Below are 18,149 nucleotides of genomic sequence, written 5' to 3' on the forward strand. Positions count from 1 at the left end.
TCAAATCATGCTGAATAAAAATTTTAAATGTTAAACATTACAAATGTTTACTTTCAACGTTTGTTAAAACGAACACGTTTAAAAATTGTGGTTAAATGCATTTCTATAATCATATGTTTTAATATTAAGTGTTAAAGTAAAATGTGTGAACCTCGCTATAAAAATGAACTTTAATTGAATAGAACCTATCACGAGTATATGGGCCTTTCTCAGTGTTTAATACAGGGTTCCCACGGGTCCTTGAAATCCTTAAAAGTTTGTGCATCTGGGGAGGGTGGGATCAAGGCCCGGGGAAGTTTTTGAAAATATACATACATAGATACAGGGCATTGAAAGTGCTTGAATCTATTTAATTTAAGAAGTTTGGAAAAATATCCATATAATTCATTCCCTGTGCAGTGTACGATAATATCATAATATATTAAGCCTTTTAATCACACATGCTAAACTGTTCGCTTTAATGCTTATATCTTCTGTATGCCAATGTTGCTTCATACCAAATGCTTTTTTGCATAGTTGTGTTTGACACATGAAAATGTCTCTGGTTACGTATGTAACTGTTGTTCCCTGTGAAGGGAATGAGACGCTGCATCTCCCTTGCCATACTTCCTGCAGCCCTGTAACGCCTTCTTTGGCAATATTTCAGATATCGATGTTATTCCTGGCTTCTATGTCACCCTGTCTTTGTCGTTAAGCCTCCCCATTGGTTGAATTTGATATACACATTCAGACGCACTTACCCCTGGAGCCGTCCCAAAGTGTCACCACAGTGATGCAGTGTGAGTTTCCTTGAAAGGGAACTGTAACAATGTATCTTAAAAGGTAACACGATGTAACCTTGCTCTCACTTGAAATCTGTCCCCACATTTAGTCCTTGAATTTGAGGGTATTGGACCTGGAAAGTCCTTGAAAGATCCTTGAATTTGAAGTTAACCAAGGTGTGGGAACCCTGTTAATATAAAGCCACATGTATGGTCTATAAGTAGGCTACTACTGTTTTTGATTTAATTGATTAATTGATTTGAGAAACAATGATAAATAAGTTTGCCTTTCTGTCCTTAAAGAGCTGATATAGGAGTTGGGCTTGAGAATGGATGCCTGTAAAGAAATATTACAGGAAATGTTTAGGTGGCTGCATGTGAGATTACTGACAAAGAACCAAATGATTAAGTTTTTGTCGTTTACAATAATCTTACAATTGTGTGTGTGCATATATATGGGCAGTCATGGCCTAAGAGTTGCCCATTTTGAGTCTTACAGCCAGCAGTTTGCAACTATAGTGCGCTTGAGCAAGGTACCTGTCATCCAAATAGCTGCCCACTGCTCCAGATGTGTGTGTTTATGCGTGTGTTCATTACTCAATGTATTAAATGGTTCGATCAAACAGATGAGCTACTGAAATTGCTGAAAAAGTGAATGCTGGTTCTGATAGAAAGGTCTAGTGGAGTTCATGCCCCCAAAAGGTCAGGGTTGTTTTGGTGACAAACAGGGGACCTACACAAGATTAGGCAGGTAGTCATAATGTAATGGCTGATCCATGTATATACAAACATTACATTTGTAAAGCCATGTTTTTAAAATAAAAAATATTAGATTCCTAATAAGCAATAAATAACTTCTCTGAGGTCTATTTATGGTTTGCTCTTTTTAGGCAAGGGAATGCCATCTTTAAACCCATTTTGACCGTTAAATGCAACAAAGATTAACAAAAATGCCCCCTATATTCAAATGGTTGCCACCCTTTCAATGAGTTTATCATAAACAACAACAACAACATGCAGATGCAAATAAAGATGATTGCATTGTAAAGTCAGACTGAGTCATTAACCGTTTCAGTGCAGTTTGGTCGCTTTCTGTATTTTTATTTGCAGTTTGACTAATTATTCTGTCATTAATGCATAAAACAAGAATATAATGATTCATAAATGTTCTTAGCTTGTTAATAATAGCTGTGCAAAACATTGTTTTTAAATGTATAAAAAATGGTTCATTCAAAAGAAAAGCCCACATGTGGGGAAATGACAAAACATTAACCAATAACAATAATTGAAAAGACAACACATGACTTCTTGACTTACTTGACTTAACAATGACAGAATTGTCAGACAAACCAAACAACCGAACAAAACTATTCAGCAAAGGACAGAACACACTGGGGCCTTAAATAGGAAAACTAAACAAGATAACGAGGAAAGGTGAGGTGAGAGGAGTTAACTAATATGTAACTTCCCGCTTAAAGAGACCAAAAGCAATGAAACAGTTGACTTAAAAGCGGTTTTTCTTTATTGTGGAGAGGATTATGTGATCATCAACCATTGTTATCGAACACAGTTTTTTCCTCAGAATGTACCAAATTGTTGATCTGGCATACCAATATTCCTCCTGGCTGATGGATATGTTTTTGAAACCTCCCTGATGTGTGCTCTCAGCCACAGCTTCCAAATGAAAAAAACATTTAAAAACAGCATTTAATTTAACAGTTTTATTAGTCTCTTTAAAAAGGAGAGCTACATATCAAACCAGTTTAACTCCTAAACCCTTCATCCAATTTGTATGTAAAAATAGCCTTTAAGTAAAGCTGAGAATGCACTTTAATGCCAATTTTCATTATTTAAATGTATATGGAATACTTTTTGATAAACAGCTAAACAACACAAAATGTCTGTTTCAGTATTAATGGAGGTGACTGTATATTGATGACAGGTGGAGAAGAAGATTTGTGCTGTTGGCATTATTAAGATCCTCACTGAGTGTCCCTCTATGATGGATACAGAATACACCAAACTCTGGTATGAGACACCACACCTACTGACTGATGTGTATTGTAGTATCTGTCATTTAAATCTGGGTCAGTCATCAGTTTATTTTAGAAAGGGCAGATGGGAGTTGACATTTCTGTTGTGTATTCTGTTGTGCTATCTGTCGTTTTCTGTGCTTTTCACTGCTTCTATTTATGTAAAGCTGCTTTGAAACAATTGACTTTTGTGAAAAGCGCTATATAAATAAAATTGAATTGAATTGAATTTCTCATTTTCATAATGACCAATGCAATCTACCAAGAGCAGCGCAAATTAGTGTAGGGTTTAAGATATTTTAGGCGTTAAAATAATGATGTAAACACCAATAAATTGTCCATGCCTTTTCCACAGTGTCCACTGTATCTCTTTAGTAAATGTAGACAGTAGTTTCCTGCTTCATTCAAAAATTACATTTAATGATCAAATAAACTTCAACAGAGCAAAAAATGTGTTTAGTGCAGGAAAACAAAAATGTGCTTTCCGAGCCACCCTCCCCCCACCTCACTTGCAAATTTAGTCTGATTATTGTTAAAAGACTAAATGACTTTCATATTATTCTATACATCATCAAATTGTAGCCAAGCCAACATATCTACATAAGAGAAATCAAAATCATGTTATACAGAAAGCAAAGTACAGCACACACACACACACACACACAGACACACACACACACACACACACACACACATGATTATGATGTAATTCTTTTGAAGAAATAGGGAAGTATTGCTCAGTCACTCAGAAAAGGGATGTTTTACCCTGCTGCGATTACTTTCACATGTGCATTTCATGCCCGAGCCAACCTCTGCAAGCGGGTCAAGGCGTGATTCCCAAACTGGTCACGGTACGGAGTGCTAACACTAGTCAGACAAACCAGGCTTTGGGGGTCTAACATGATTGTGTGCAGGGGTTAAATTGGGATTTGTTATGTGGGGGGGCTCTGCGGGGAGGGGTACTTCGAGGGGTAACATTTTTAGTACTGATGACAGCAAAGCCACTGGTGTGTATTAATGGCATTCTGGAACTCTGATAGGATTTGATAAGTTTCAACTTTAAATCTGTGCCAGGGGTTGACCCCAAATATTTTAAAAAGAGCGTCTGAATGTTAAATGATGCAAATCTATGAGTTTGACACCCTTTATCCATTTGTTGCAAATGTCATTATGCACAACTGAACAGACTTTAAAGGAAGTTAAAAGAATCAATCTCCTTGAATAATTCTAGGCATGAGATGCCCAAAAAGACTCAATTAACAAGAAAAGGTACAACACACAGTACTGTATCAGCAACATGTCTTATAAATTAGCCATAGAGATTCCCTATGCTGGTCAGCAGCTAGTAAAACAATCATATAGTTAGGTTTGATTTGTGTAATCAAAATACATTATTTTATTAAACTGTACTATGAGTTATATCCAGTGTTATCCAGTTAACACTGTAATTAGATGAGTGACATACATACTTTAGTCCAGGGGAGCGGGAAGTGGGGGTGCTGATTTAAAACTGCGTTGACAATAAAATGTTAAAATATATCTGATTGTTTGTTTCTGTTCCAAGACATTTTGTATGTCATGCTTGGGGTGTGTGATGAAGAGAGGGATAATAGGCAAGTAGCTGTGTCTGTAAGTCAAAATGCCAAGGAGTTTTTGTGTGGAAAATAGTACCAACAGATTCAGTGCTGGGTAAAATGTAATATATGGCCATATATGTACTTATATTTTACATAGTATGACATATATCTATACATATATTTGACTTATCTAAGAACACAATATATGCCTGCAACATATATGAACATTTATATGTCCAAACATGTGAAAAAAATATTTGGTGTCATCAATATATGATACCATATATCGGCATATATTACAGTATAGTATTGGTTTCTTGCATATATGGACAACATTAATTATAAATATGTGACATCATGGGCGGAAATCCCGGGGGGGTCGGGGGGGACAGGACCCCCCTATCTGAGGGTTGTCCCCCCTAAATTATCATTAGAATATGTGTATTGAAAATAATTTAATGATTTATAATACTTAAACTAGTTGTGTAAGAAGTGAAACAATACAAATGCAAACGGAGCAACAACAAAAAAACGTTTTAAATATTTGGATTCCCCCTCCCTTGCCTCACAGTGGTTTGGTCCACTGCCCACGCCCCTTTTACCTCACCACCACACATTCCGGTGGTAGAGAAGTGTACGGAGCCGACGCGTTAATAAGCTATATACAATACAACGTTTCCCATCACTTATCAGTTTATCCTCATATGTTTTAAAACTGGACTATTTTGACATATAAACATGAACATATTTCGTTTTCTGAGAACAGAAGCAGATAAACGATCAAGAAAACATTTTTATGCATTCATGCAGAGGTGAGGCAGAGCTGAAAGTAACAAATTACATTTACTCACCTTGCTGTAACTGAGTTTTTTGTGTACTTTTACTTTGAGTAGTTTTTAAAATCTGTACTTTACTTTTACTTAAGTATGTTTAAAGTATTGTTGGTTACTTCGCTACATGTTAAATCATATCCGTTACTGAGTAAAAATAAATAAAAAAGTAAGGTGATAAAGACGCGCCACGGTCGGATGATTGATTGATGGGCGGGGGAACGCGCAAAAAGAACCATGGAGAGGGACGAGACAGGCGCAGGCTAATGCAGACCCTCAATTCAATTCTTACGAAAGAAACCCCTGGCCATTGACGCAAAGCGATTGTTTCATTCAGGTAGGGTTCATGCTCTTGAGTACGGAGTTTGAGAATTGCCGACCGTGTTTAACCGCTAATTTGCACGATGCATTTTTAATACATGCGCATTATCTTCCGAGGTCTAGCAGCTTCGCGTCAAGTCAAACAACTTGAGAACGTCTTCGAGAATGCGCAGATCATTAGACATTGCAGAGAGAGAGAGAGCGCGAGAGAGATAGATTGAAAGACATCAGGTACACAGGTCTGGGAGCTAATAAACGTGTAAAGGATGTATAGTGTATAGCCATGGCACTCATCTCATTATATGTTCATTTATGTATATAGTTTAATAACAATGTATGTTACCAGCAATACATCAATTACAACCTTCATATAATGATTGTATTTACTAGCTGCTGACCTCATATTATTTTTGCTTCAAAAGTGCATAACTCACCTGTAAAAATCATTAAATAATTCCATAAATGTTTCTTAGTTATAAAAAGCTTTTTATTTTATTAACATTTGTTATTGCACTTTAATTGTAGAGATGTTTACAATTAAAAACATAGTTTGAGATGTATATATCCTTCCTTTGTGAACTATACTAGAAACCTCTCCCCGCTGTAAAAAAGTAACTCTTAAAATTAAAATGACTTTTTACTTGAGTAGATTTTTAGACCAGTAACTTTACTTTTACTTAAGTAAAATATTATTAAAGTAACTTTACTATTACTTAAGTAGAAAATTGTATTACTCTTTTCACCTCTGCATTCATATGTATTAAAATTAAATTTGCGTCCGTTCATAGAGAAAGAGAAACGTTTTCTATCTGTACCCATTTCCTTGCAAGTACAATTTTGCCTGTATTATTGGTGTCCCCTTCAAAAATTGTTCTTGAAAAATTTTATGTTTATTGTCCCCCCCAACATTTAGATGAGATTTTCGCCCCTGTGTGACATACATATTTGTTTTCCACATATTTAATAAATGTATGTAAACATACATGCATGTGATACTGATGCATTTTTAAAGCTGTGGCATACGGTTATGGTACTTTGTGGATGTATTTGTCAAAAATGACAAAGAAAACACTGCATTATTGTATTAAAAATACTATATTATGAAGTCCTGTTAGTTTTGTGACCTAAAGACCCCCCCCCCCCCAGGATCACCATCAGACAGGTTTTTGCTTTTATACAGCAAGTAAAAATTATCTGGTCAGATCATCTTTAAATATGTAAGTGAGTGTTCAAGAAGGTTTGAAATGTATGATCATTATGGGGAATCAACAGCTATTTTAATTACTTTGAACAAAAATGACTGCATTAGTTCAGAAAACTGCCAACTAAGTCTGTGTATATTACTGTAACAAACAGTGATAAGTTGATACTGATTATTATTAATAATCAAAAATCAATTACATTATTATTTTTATTTTATTATTTTATTTTATTTTAGTTTTTTTATTTTATTTGTGCAGGGATTGGTAAAGTTAATAAATAAATAAATAACCTAATGTTATTTTTTGGTTGCTTTTATATCTTTTAGTGTAGTGTTTGTTAAGCGAATTTACATATTATTATTATTAATATTAAATCGTGTTAAATGTATTGCTTAAAGATGCAGTTTGTATTATTTTCGCCGCTAGATGGCGCCAGATCAAACAATAACAATGATGTTGTTTACTGACGCTCTGAAGCAAGCGTGCCGCACAAGCCCTGAAAAGTGAAGCCAAAACGTCTCGATCGCCCCCCAGTGACTGGTCCCAGTATAGGCCATAAACCCCGCCTCCCCATGTTATTCAATGGGACTTGAGACCAACAAAAAAAATTAATTACACTTCAATTATCTTTTTTCCGAAGCTGGTTTCTGTCATTTACTGTAGTTTTTATCACGCTGATGTAAATTCAAATGTTTGTTTTTAAAATAGGTTTGTGTTTAGTTAGTTATTTAATGATATAAAAACGTGGTGCCACGTCATGATTGACAGCTGTGATATCGTGTGATATGCGCATTCTACGAGAGCGAGGGCGGGGTTTTGACTTTGCGGCTTCCCTTCCTGCTCACTACTGCGCATGACTGGTCCCGAAATCGCTATTGCGCAGACTCAAGACCCAAGATGTCAGCGCCATATCGGGACACTGACACCTGCCGTGTGTCTCAATCAGCTCCCTTGTTCAGTAGTCAGGGCACTGATCAGGGAGTCGGCCATTTTAAGGGCTGTCTCAATCGCAAAATCCGTTCAGTGCACTGGAACGTTCGTTCCCTAAAAATTCCCACAATGCAACGCAAAAACCAGTGAGCATCGATGTTCCCTATGTTCCCTAAACGGAAATCACGTGACCTTTTCTGACGCTCGCCACCCGAACATCACGTGATCCAACTCAATAAACTTTATGAAATGTTACAGAACTTTTATAAAGACAAACGTTTGTTTTAGTTGTAAATATAAACACACATTGCTACACAGTAAGGGACCACAATCTACTCAATATTTAAAATAATAATATTTATTTAAAATTGTAAATATATTTATTACATTTAAAATGTAATTATATACCCCCAATTTTATGCACAGATATGTAAGAGAATAATGACAGCATTTTCCACAATGTACTGTTTTTTAAAATTAAGTCAGAGAGATGTTGGTTTTGCCGGTTGTTGATGAGTAACAGCTGTGAATAATCACAACGCGCTAAGCAGCCACGTGACAGAAAAATAAGTGAACATTGTCCCAATGTGAAGTGAGCTAGGGTCCTTACCAGTGCCCGAACCTGTGTACACGATATACTGATTCACGACCTCGGGAGCTAGGGAACGAATTGAGACACCCCAACAAACATTTGGACGTGTGATGACCGTTGAAAAGACGTCCGTTCGTCACGTCCCGTCCGCGTTGAAAAATATATCCAAAATGAAAGTTGAGCCGACGTCTTTGACGTCATCTGGCCGTGAATTACACGTCTTTTCTGCACGTCCCTGGACGTCTAAATGCGCCGTCTTTTGGATGTTTAAATGTGTTCCTGCATAGTTTAAATATATGTTTTAAGCCCCCATATAGCAAACATTTGGACGTTTTATGACCGTTGAAAAGACGTCCCTTCGTCACGTCCCATCACGGTTGAAAAATACCCTAAATTAAAGTTGAGCGGACGTCTTTGACGTCATTTGGCCGTGAATTACACGTCTTTTCTGCCCGTCCCTGGACGTCTAAATGTGCCGTCTTCTGGATGTTTAAATGTGTTGCTGCATTGTTTAAATGTATGCATATAAAATTAATATACACCCACTGTGTAACATCGTGAAAGGCAATCAATTGTATTGAGGTTTAACACATATTCACAAAGGTTCAAAATCGGTTCAAAATTGGTCCAGTCAGACCTGAACGTCCATAAAACGTTTTAACCACGTGTACTTCACAAACACATTAAAGAACACATTATTTGTCGCCATAACCAAAAAAGAAGCATGTTCTGATTTAGCACTTTTTATTTTTTAACCATTTAACTATAATAACAATTTCAAAACACTTTCTATAAAGGGATAGTTCACCCAAAAATTTATATTTAGTCATTTATTCCCTCTCATGTTTCAAACCTGTATACCTTTCTATGTTCTGCTGAACACAAAGATATCTGAAAGAATGTTTTTAACAAAGCAGATCTCACAACCCATTACTACAATTGTAAAAAAAAAAATATTGACAGTTAATGGGTTGTGAAGTTACAAACAGTCTTCAATCTTTTTGTTCAGCAGAAAATAGAAAGGTATACAGGTTTGAAACATGTGGATAAGAAAATTATAACAATTTTCCTTTTTTGGTGAACTCTCTCTTTAACACATCACAGCTGTTAGGCTTTTTTGTATCCACCACCCCCAGCTCTTCCTGGAGCGTGCTTGAGGTGGTCTGCCATAGCTGCATCTATTTCCGATTCGGTGGCATTTGGGCTCCACCTCTTCACAGCATCTGAAGGAAAAGAAGAATATGCTTCTTTTTAAAATAAATACAATTAAAATTTTGAGGTAAATGACATGCACTTACTTTCAAAATCTTTATGGTCTACAGCTAAAATGATATATTACTATTATATATATTATTGTACAAAATATGTTCTGCTTTAAATAAGTGTTAGATCAGTTGTGGGGGAAACAGCATTTGTCCCCTCCCTCTACAAAACCACTGTGGTGCCCTTGAGAAAGACCCTTAACTAGGTGTGTAACTGTCAAAAAATGAACAGGATATTTCTGATAAAGACAGGTGAGCTGTGATGTCTCCTGAATAGATCAAGCATAACAATAAAAATTACATCAATATAATTACATCAAAATAACATTCCCCAAATTACCTTGAATAACATAATACAAAGGTGTGCCTTTAAAAGACTTCTTTTCCAGATGTCCACCACCCTTCATATTGAACTTTGCCATAAGACAATTTCACATCATTCTGTGAAAGAACTGTAAGATTACTTCACCTTAGACAAATAACCTAAAAGGTCAATAAATCCCAATTAACAGTAATGAGCAATTGCATACAATGTTCAAACATACACTATGTGTTAACACTTCACAACTTCACTTGTTTCATCTACCAACTTCACTTGTTTCATCTACCATGTAACAAGTGCTATGAACTATATCATCATCCATAAGTTTGGGTGACAAGTAACGGCTTACACTGAAATTATGTTTTGATTTCTTGTTTTCAGTATGGCTAACTGTTTAAGTCACTACGAACATTAAAACTTCTGAACAAGTGATGTTTTTTTTTTTTTTTTTTTTTTTTTTTTTTTTTTTTTTTTTTATTATTAAACAAAAGCACCAACATACAAAATTCTCGTTGGGGAACAAAATATACATACATACATACAATATTAATGTTGCCAATGTACATAAAGAATTTCCTGATAAGGGAACAGCCAGGAATAAAAAAAAATTATAAAATAAAAGGGGAGATGCTTAAATACAGGTCAAAGACAAAGGCTAAAGAAAGTACAAAAAATAGTTAGAGCAGTACATAAGGAGAGATTTATCAAAATAGTAATTTCTTAGATATGACACTACACATTTTCCTTGCAATTTTAGTAGATTGGATCTTTTTCAGTGAAGAAACAAACAATTTAAAGTCATTTATAAACCAGACAAAGGAAGGCTTAGAAGACCTCCACTTACAGCAATGAATATGATATTTACCCAACAGAATAATCATATTGAGCAAATCTGATATTGATGAATCTAAATTGTCCATATAAAAGAGTATGTGTGACAGGTTGATAGTAGGGATATTATCCATTTTAAATGACAGCCAATTATGTATCTCAGACCAGAAGCTGTTAGAAACAGGGCAAAAAAAGAACATATGTTCCAGAGTCTCATCAGCCTCCTCACAAAAAACACAAGGGTCTACATCAAATTTGAATCTTCTTCTAAGAAATTCAGCAACTGGATATATCTTATAAATTATTTTAAAGTGGGTCTCTTTGACTTTTGGGGAGATGGGCCATTTAATAAAATTAAAATGTGTTTTTTCTATGGACAATGTATCCATGTTTGGAACCTGTACACACAATCCTCTGTTATAGCCAAAGAACAATCTAGATTTCAAAGCATCACTAATAAATTTATTATTACATTTATTGTGAAATAAAGTACATTCGTTAATAACTAAGTTTGGTAAAGTTGGTGAGGGTTTTGTACTAGCATAAAACAATATGTTTTGAATTAACTGTAATAACTGTACTGGTATTGCTTTACAGATCATTTTGTATTTACTATGTGTGCAGTTTAATTTATATTTTTCAAGGAAAGCTTTATATTCCAAAAGGTTACCAGTATCATCTAAAATATCGATTACAAAAACAATGCCCTTTTCATACCAATCATACTTGTACAGTGATTTCCTATTAATTATAATGACCCTGTTGTTCCATAAAGTGGATCCATGAGGAGAAAAATTATGGGTAAATATCATTTTCCAATATTGGAGAACTTGTTTGTGAAATTTTGACAACTTAACAGGAATTTTGGTCACCTCAAAATCACACTGCAGAAGAAAATCAAGCCCTCCTACTTGTTTAAATAAATTTCTGGGAATGTGAAACCACATAGAATCTGGTTGTGATAGATATGTTTTTAACCATTTTATCTTAAAGGTTCCAAACATTGCTTCAAAATCCAATGCTTTAATACCACCCATATCATAATCTTTAACCAGCTGTGATTTCTTGATATAATGGGTTTTGTTTTTCCACAAGAATTGGAAAATAATTGAATTAGCTTTCTTAACATTATCGGAGGAAACGTATAGGGAGTGGCATGGATAAATTACCTTGGAAATACCCTCTGATTTAGACAGAGTGACTCTACCAAAAATAGTGAGATCTCTGGTAAGCCAGCGGCTCAAGGATTTCTTCATATCCACTAACCGATTAGAAAAATTAACGTCTTCTCTTCTAATAGCATTTTTAGATAAAACTATTCCTAAATATTTAACTTCAGTTTTAACCTCAATTGAAGAGATGATGGAGTCTGTTGATGAGTGAATGGGAAGTAGTTCACATTTTTTTATATTAAGGGTTAATCCAGAAGCTTTAGAGAAAATCGAGACTGAATTCAGAGCAACATCAACCATAAATTTATTTTTTAAAAGGATTGCAGTGTCATCTGCAAATTGACTAATTTTAAATTCCTTGTCAAATATAGAGATCCCATGCAAATCGGTGTTATGATTAATGAGCAATATAAGTGATTGTGTGGCTAGAATAAACAGTTTTGGAGAGATCGGGCATCCCTGCCTAATACCGCGGAGCACATCAAACCTAGGAGTTATACTAGAGTTCAGGGATACAGAACTATATATGTCAGAATAGAACATCTTGATTATATTACAAAAGTTACTCCCAAAACCTAAAAAATCTAAAATTTCAAATAAAAAGGTATGTTCAACCGTATCAAATGCCTTATAAAAATCAAGAAATAAAATAAAAGCATCAGTGTTAATGAAGTCTCGATAATCAAGCATGTCTAGTAATAACCTGGTATGGTTATGTATATTTCTACCTTTTATGAAGGCTGACTGACACTCGTCGATAATATGTGATAATCCTTTATTCAGACGATTAGCATAGACAAGTGCTAGTAATTTATAATCATTACATAACAACGTAATTGGTCTCCAATTGTCCAATAAAAGATTATCTTTGTTAGGTTTGGGAATTAGAGTAATAAGACCATGTTTCATAGTGGGAGAAAGACTACCCTTTGAAATACAATCTAAATAGGCATTATAGAGCATCTCCCTAATATCACTCCAAAAGAAAGACAGAAACTCCACGGTTAGGCCGTCTATACCAGGTGACTTCCCCCTAGACATCTGTTGAATAGCCAAATCTAGCTCCTCAATTCTCAACTCCTCTTCCATAAGTTGTTTAAAGTTTTCATCCATTGTCATTTTGAACCCCTGGATCTTGTCTAGGAAAAAGCTACAATCTTCTTTGGAAAAAAGGGATTTATATAAGTTACTATAGAAAACTTTAATATTTTCGTTTACTTCTTTTTGATTATCTACAATAATGCCATTAATATTTAACTTTTGAATTGTTTTCTTCGTCTGTCTTTGTTTTTCCAGACTAAAAAAATAAGAAGAGTTTTTCTCCCCTTCTTCAATCCAACGAGCCCTTGAACGAATAAATGCTCCCTTGGCCTTTTCCAAATATATATTATCAAGATGGGATTGTAAATTGTTTATTTCAGTCTGTTCTTGCCTAGTTAATTCATTTTTACAGCACAGTGAATTGATGCGACTAATAATAACCCTTTGTTTCTCCTTTTTAATTGTTGTTGATTGCTTACTTGTACTGATAGCTATTTGTTTAACTTTGAATTTGAACCATTCCCATTTACTCAGAAAAGACATGTCCAAGTCGCCTACTTCTTTAACCAGGTGTTTAACTATATTACAAAACTCAGTATTTTCCAGTAAGTTATTGTTAAATTTCCAGATAGAATTTATCTTATTCTCTCTTCCATCCAAAGAAATTGTCAAGAATATTACACAATGATCAGTTAAGGGTGATGCAGAAATATCACATCTGTTAACCTCGTTTATGAGATTGTCTGATATTAACCAATAATCCAATCTTGAGCATTGGCCATTATTGGAAGAGTTGAACCATGTAAATTGTTTTCTGGTTGGGTTTTTCATTCTCCAATAATCTATTAGATTGGCCTTTGTGATCAGTTCAAGTATTATTTCATCATGTGTGTGGTAATGATGCCTTGATGGTAAGCGGTCTAACAAAAGATCAGGGGCTAGGTTGAAATCTCCCCCAATTATTACTCTATCTGTTGAAAAAAGCATTTTCCACTCCTCTAAGTATTTACTTAAGGATGAGAAGAGTGTTTTGTTCTGTGCTCTCTTGTTATAACCATACACACACAATAAAATGTAGTTTTTATCGTTTATTTCTGTCGCAACCATTAACCAATAACCGGTAGCGTCACTTTTATGGTCAATAATTTTCCCAGGAAATCTATTAAATAAAATCATGACTCCTGCGGAGTGTGACGTTCCATGACTGAAAAAGATGGAGTCTCCCCATTGCAATTTCCAAAATTTTGTGTCAGCCTCAACTGAGTGGGTTTCTTGTAAAAAAACACAATTAGCCTTTTGCTCCTTACAGAAAAGAAAAATAGCCTTACGTTTTATATTATCTTTCAACCCCCTAGTATTTAAAGAAATAAATGACAACATTTAGGTAATAAGTAATAATCTATAAACAATACACAAGGAATATAACGATGCGCAGGAATGAGTATTTAGTCCTTAATCATCATGTTTTGGAGTAACTAACCCTCTAAAACCTATAAAGGTTGAAAATGAAAACTATAGACCTAACAGCTATTGTAACAATTCTATTTAAATATAAATCTAATTCACCTACTTTGTTATGATATGATTAATTTTGGCATAAGATATATCAAGAGGTGATCATTAGCAATATATAAACGAGTAAACAATGTAAACATTCAAAATCTGCCATATACTGGCGTGCAAAAAGGAGTCAACATGTAACAATAATCATATTTCTATCAAAACAACAAGTTATTTAACCTCAAGTGTCCAGTGATTCATTGACACACAACAAAAGTGCGGGTGGTGTCATTACTTACGTATCGGAGCATTAGTGTCCAACAGTTTCACTGAGAACGCGGATGTAGGCTAACTTTCTGACAGCCATTTAAACAAATGATATCAAAAAGATATGTTCAGTTTGGGTCCACTCTCTTGTTGTCTATTAGAGCGTATCCTTCTTTCAAGAATGCCCGTTTACCGGTCTTTCTGGCTTCTTGGACCAGTGGCCACAACTTCACACGCGCCTCCCGGTCTTCTTTCGAGAAGTCCTCTTTAAAGCGAATGTGCAAGTCTTTACACACTCTCGCGTCCTTAGACTTCTTCCAAACATCATCCCGCACAGTTCTCATCCCGAACTGTATAATGATTGCTCTCGGTGTGTTATTTGAGGTAGCAGCGTCACGTCTCAATCCCAGCCGGTGAACGGTGTCCACTGTGTCGCGCAACCGCTCCACTGACAATGGAACAATTCTTGTCAGAATCCCTATTACAACTTCTCTCGTGTCTTCGCCATCCTTTTCAGTGAGCCCAATTATCCTCAAATTCCACCTCCTTTTATAGCGGGTTTGCTCAGCACATGCTTCTTTCAGCAAACTGTTTTCTTTCTGAAGACCCTCAATTTTTTTCTGAAGTACGCAGATTTCTTCACGGTTTTCTTTTGCTGCGGTTGCGTTAGCTTCAATACGTCTGTCGAAACTTTTTAAAAGTTCCGTCTGCTCATCCATTTTTTTTGTCAGAACTTGTACAGCTTGTAGAATTGCAGCGCCAGAATTCACGTCCTCACTTTCCCTTCGGTGTCTAATTTTCTTTGAATTCGGCTGTTTAATTGGCGTATGTTCTTTGTTGATTTTACCTTCCTTGGATGAGTGCAGCCCCGCTTCCACTCCTTCTTCAATGTCGGAACCATCACATGCCTCGTGAAGAGCAGCCATATCGTAGTTGTGGTCGGACATAATTTCACACAAGAAGAAGGAAAATAAAACCTCCAAAATGATGCAACAGCTGCTTTTGTCACTTAATTTTAATCATAAATTGAATAGCTGTTTAGTAGAGGGGTATTACACGAGTTTAACTTATCTCCAGGACTTAAAAATAAACTTTTTATCGGAGCCTGCAGAAATGCTACCACTCACTCCGCCATCTTGAAAACCCCTCTGAACAAGTGATGTGTGACGGATTAAATCCTGAATTGAAGTAATATAAATAGCTGGGTTAATTATGGTGGTAATCAATATATATTCCTTAAATATTATGCAGGATTACACAAATCAAGAGAAATACATACCTATTCATAACGTTGTCCACGGAGTCTCTGACAGAATATCCACCAACTCAGACAGTTGCTGGACCTAAATGTGAAAACAATGGAAATAATGTTATAGAAAGATAGATGGAAATATAAATACATATTCTTTATGTCACAACTTACGCAGGTCAACTTATCAACATCTTTGATGTATTCATAATGCAAAATACAGTCATTTAGCATTTCTTACTTCTTGCATTTGAAGCTGAGGCCATAGATGAAGAATCAGGTAGTCTCCATCCGGTAATTTTTTCGTTGTGTTACCTCACCTGTACAAATAGAGTTAATGTTATGGTAGTGTAATATTTTAACAGTTAATAACTTCACAGTATACTGCATTAGTTATGAAATCAGCTGGCTGTACTTTTAGGTCTTTGTGGTTGCAATGACAGACATTATAAGCTCTGTATTTGTAACTATTAACTCAGATTCAGAGAAATGTAAATTTTTATACTCTAAGCTGTGTTGCCACTAATGTGAAATCTTGTGATGCACGATAAATCGCATGTGATATCATGCGCATCTCGTCAGTAAAGCCGGTTCCTTGATTAGTAGTAAATCACCATCACCTGGTTTCAGATGGATGCTCTCTGGGATTGGGGTGCCCACTGGAACTGGATCGTCAATCCAGAATTTGGGATTGTAGACAATACTATATAGACAATAAAAACAAAAGGTGTAAAAAATGATAAGTTATTTAAGGTAAGAAAGGACACATTAATGAATGAATAACACCATAACTGTACAATTACAAAAAATCCGCTTTAGGTGTATGACAATACACAAGAAAACAATACTATGCCTCTTTCGGTTGTCTGTAAGATGGCTGTTCATTATGTGACCCTGCGAAACAAATGACACCTTGCATGTAATTTCATTAAGTACAATAAACATACACATGCACAATGTATTTTAAAAAATACATAGTAGTGTAAAATATTAAAATAAATCACTTTTTATATCAAAGTTTGGGATATTATGTTGACATTTAGGCAAAACCCTGACTCATGGAATACATTTTTACCTATAAATGAGAATGACATTATAAAGATGGAACTGTATGCAATTTGGAGCCAAGCAATGTGTTTGTATAGTGTGGGAATGCACAAAAAAAGCATCAGTAGCACGTACACAGCATCAGTGTCACAGCTTATTCTAGGGTATAGATCAATCACACCATCTTGATACCGATGTTTAGTGTCATGATGTGTGCCATCACCTATGTAAACAAAAAAAAAGTGTGTTGGACACAAAACTTGATCTTTAGAACAAACAAGGACATATGACAAATTAGAACATTAACAAATGTGTAGACCGTTTAAGCCATATCTACACAATTCATATTTACAGTTTGTCATACCTTCTTTTTTACTGTTTGTAGAATCTACAACATCTTCATTTGGTTTGTGTTGATCTTCAACTGTAAATAAAATGAAATTGTAATGATATTTACACCACAAATAACATCTCACATTTGTTTAAGTGTATTTTCAAATGGATTGTATTTTGAATGGTTATATTTTGGAGGAGGATCTGGGTAGGACACAGTCCTTTAAACAGCTTGTTTATTTTTATTTGGATTAGGTTCTGCTTTTCCTTTGTACAAAACAAAAGCAAAGGAAGTTAATCAAACACTTACACTGAGCTTTTAATACAGAACAGTATTTAACATTTTACATCTGCAATGTTAATCATTACCATCATGCCAAATGACTTTTCTCTTTCAGATAATTTACTTTCTGAAAGAAACTCTCAAAAGGCTACATAAATAAGTTTAAGTAATAACTTTGACTATCATTAAACATACTTTATGGCATACCATGTATAAGTTCAGAGTAACTTTAAGCCTACTAGCTAATTTTACGTGTGGACAATTCTGGCAACGTTTATTTCGGTTCCTTCGTCAACAAGTAAAACTTAAGCACGTTAATCAAATAATACAAAATTTACTTACCCAATAGTAGGTTTTATATAATATATAGACACAACTCCTTCATAAATTCACCCTCTCCTCGTGGCTTGCTGGCTGCACACGACGTACTTCCGGGAGAACGTGTGACGTGACAACTATCTCGCGAGAAAATCTATCCTATCGCGCGATTTTGTAAAATATTTTGTTAAAACATTCTTGGCAGCGCAGTTTTAAAATTACATCCAACTCAGACCTAAATGGTAACCGGATATATACTTTCTTTACATTTATATGCA

The 18,149-nt window shown here is 35.1% G+C and overlaps 1 long non-coding RNA gene across 6 annotated transcripts; it reads right to left on the reverse strand.

The window, feature by feature from the left end:
- Nucleotides 1–8,331: 8,331 nt before the first annotated feature.
- LOC135719189 (uncharacterized) lies at nucleotides 8,332–18,011 on the reverse strand. 6 transcript variants are annotated; one of them, XR_012334986.1, is made up of 9 exons: nucleotides 17,896–18,011; nucleotides 17,290–17,361; nucleotides 17,073–17,160; nucleotides 16,744–16,784; nucleotides 16,511–16,593; nucleotides 16,132–16,210; nucleotides 15,921–15,984; nucleotides 9,849–9,991; nucleotides 8,332–9,469 (listed from the first exon to the last, which is right to left on the reverse strand). It is a non-coding gene; the product is annotated as an uncharacterized lncRNA (long non-coding RNA). The 6 variants fall into 6 exon arrangements; XR_012334984.1 differs by having other exon boundaries at nucleotides 9,849–9,960; nucleotides 17,302–17,361; nucleotides 17,896–18,010; XR_010521031.2 differs by having other exon boundaries at nucleotides 17,302–17,361; nucleotides 17,896–18,010.
- Between the last annotated feature and the right edge of the window lie 138 nt (nucleotides 18,012–18,149).

This window comes from Paramisgurnus dabryanus, chromosome 14, assembly GCF_030506205.2.
Source record: "Paramisgurnus dabryanus chromosome 14, PD_genome_1.1, whole genome shotgun sequence".
Taxonomy (NCBI): Eukaryota; Metazoa; Chordata; class Actinopteri; order Cypriniformes; family Cobitidae; genus Paramisgurnus; species Paramisgurnus dabryanus.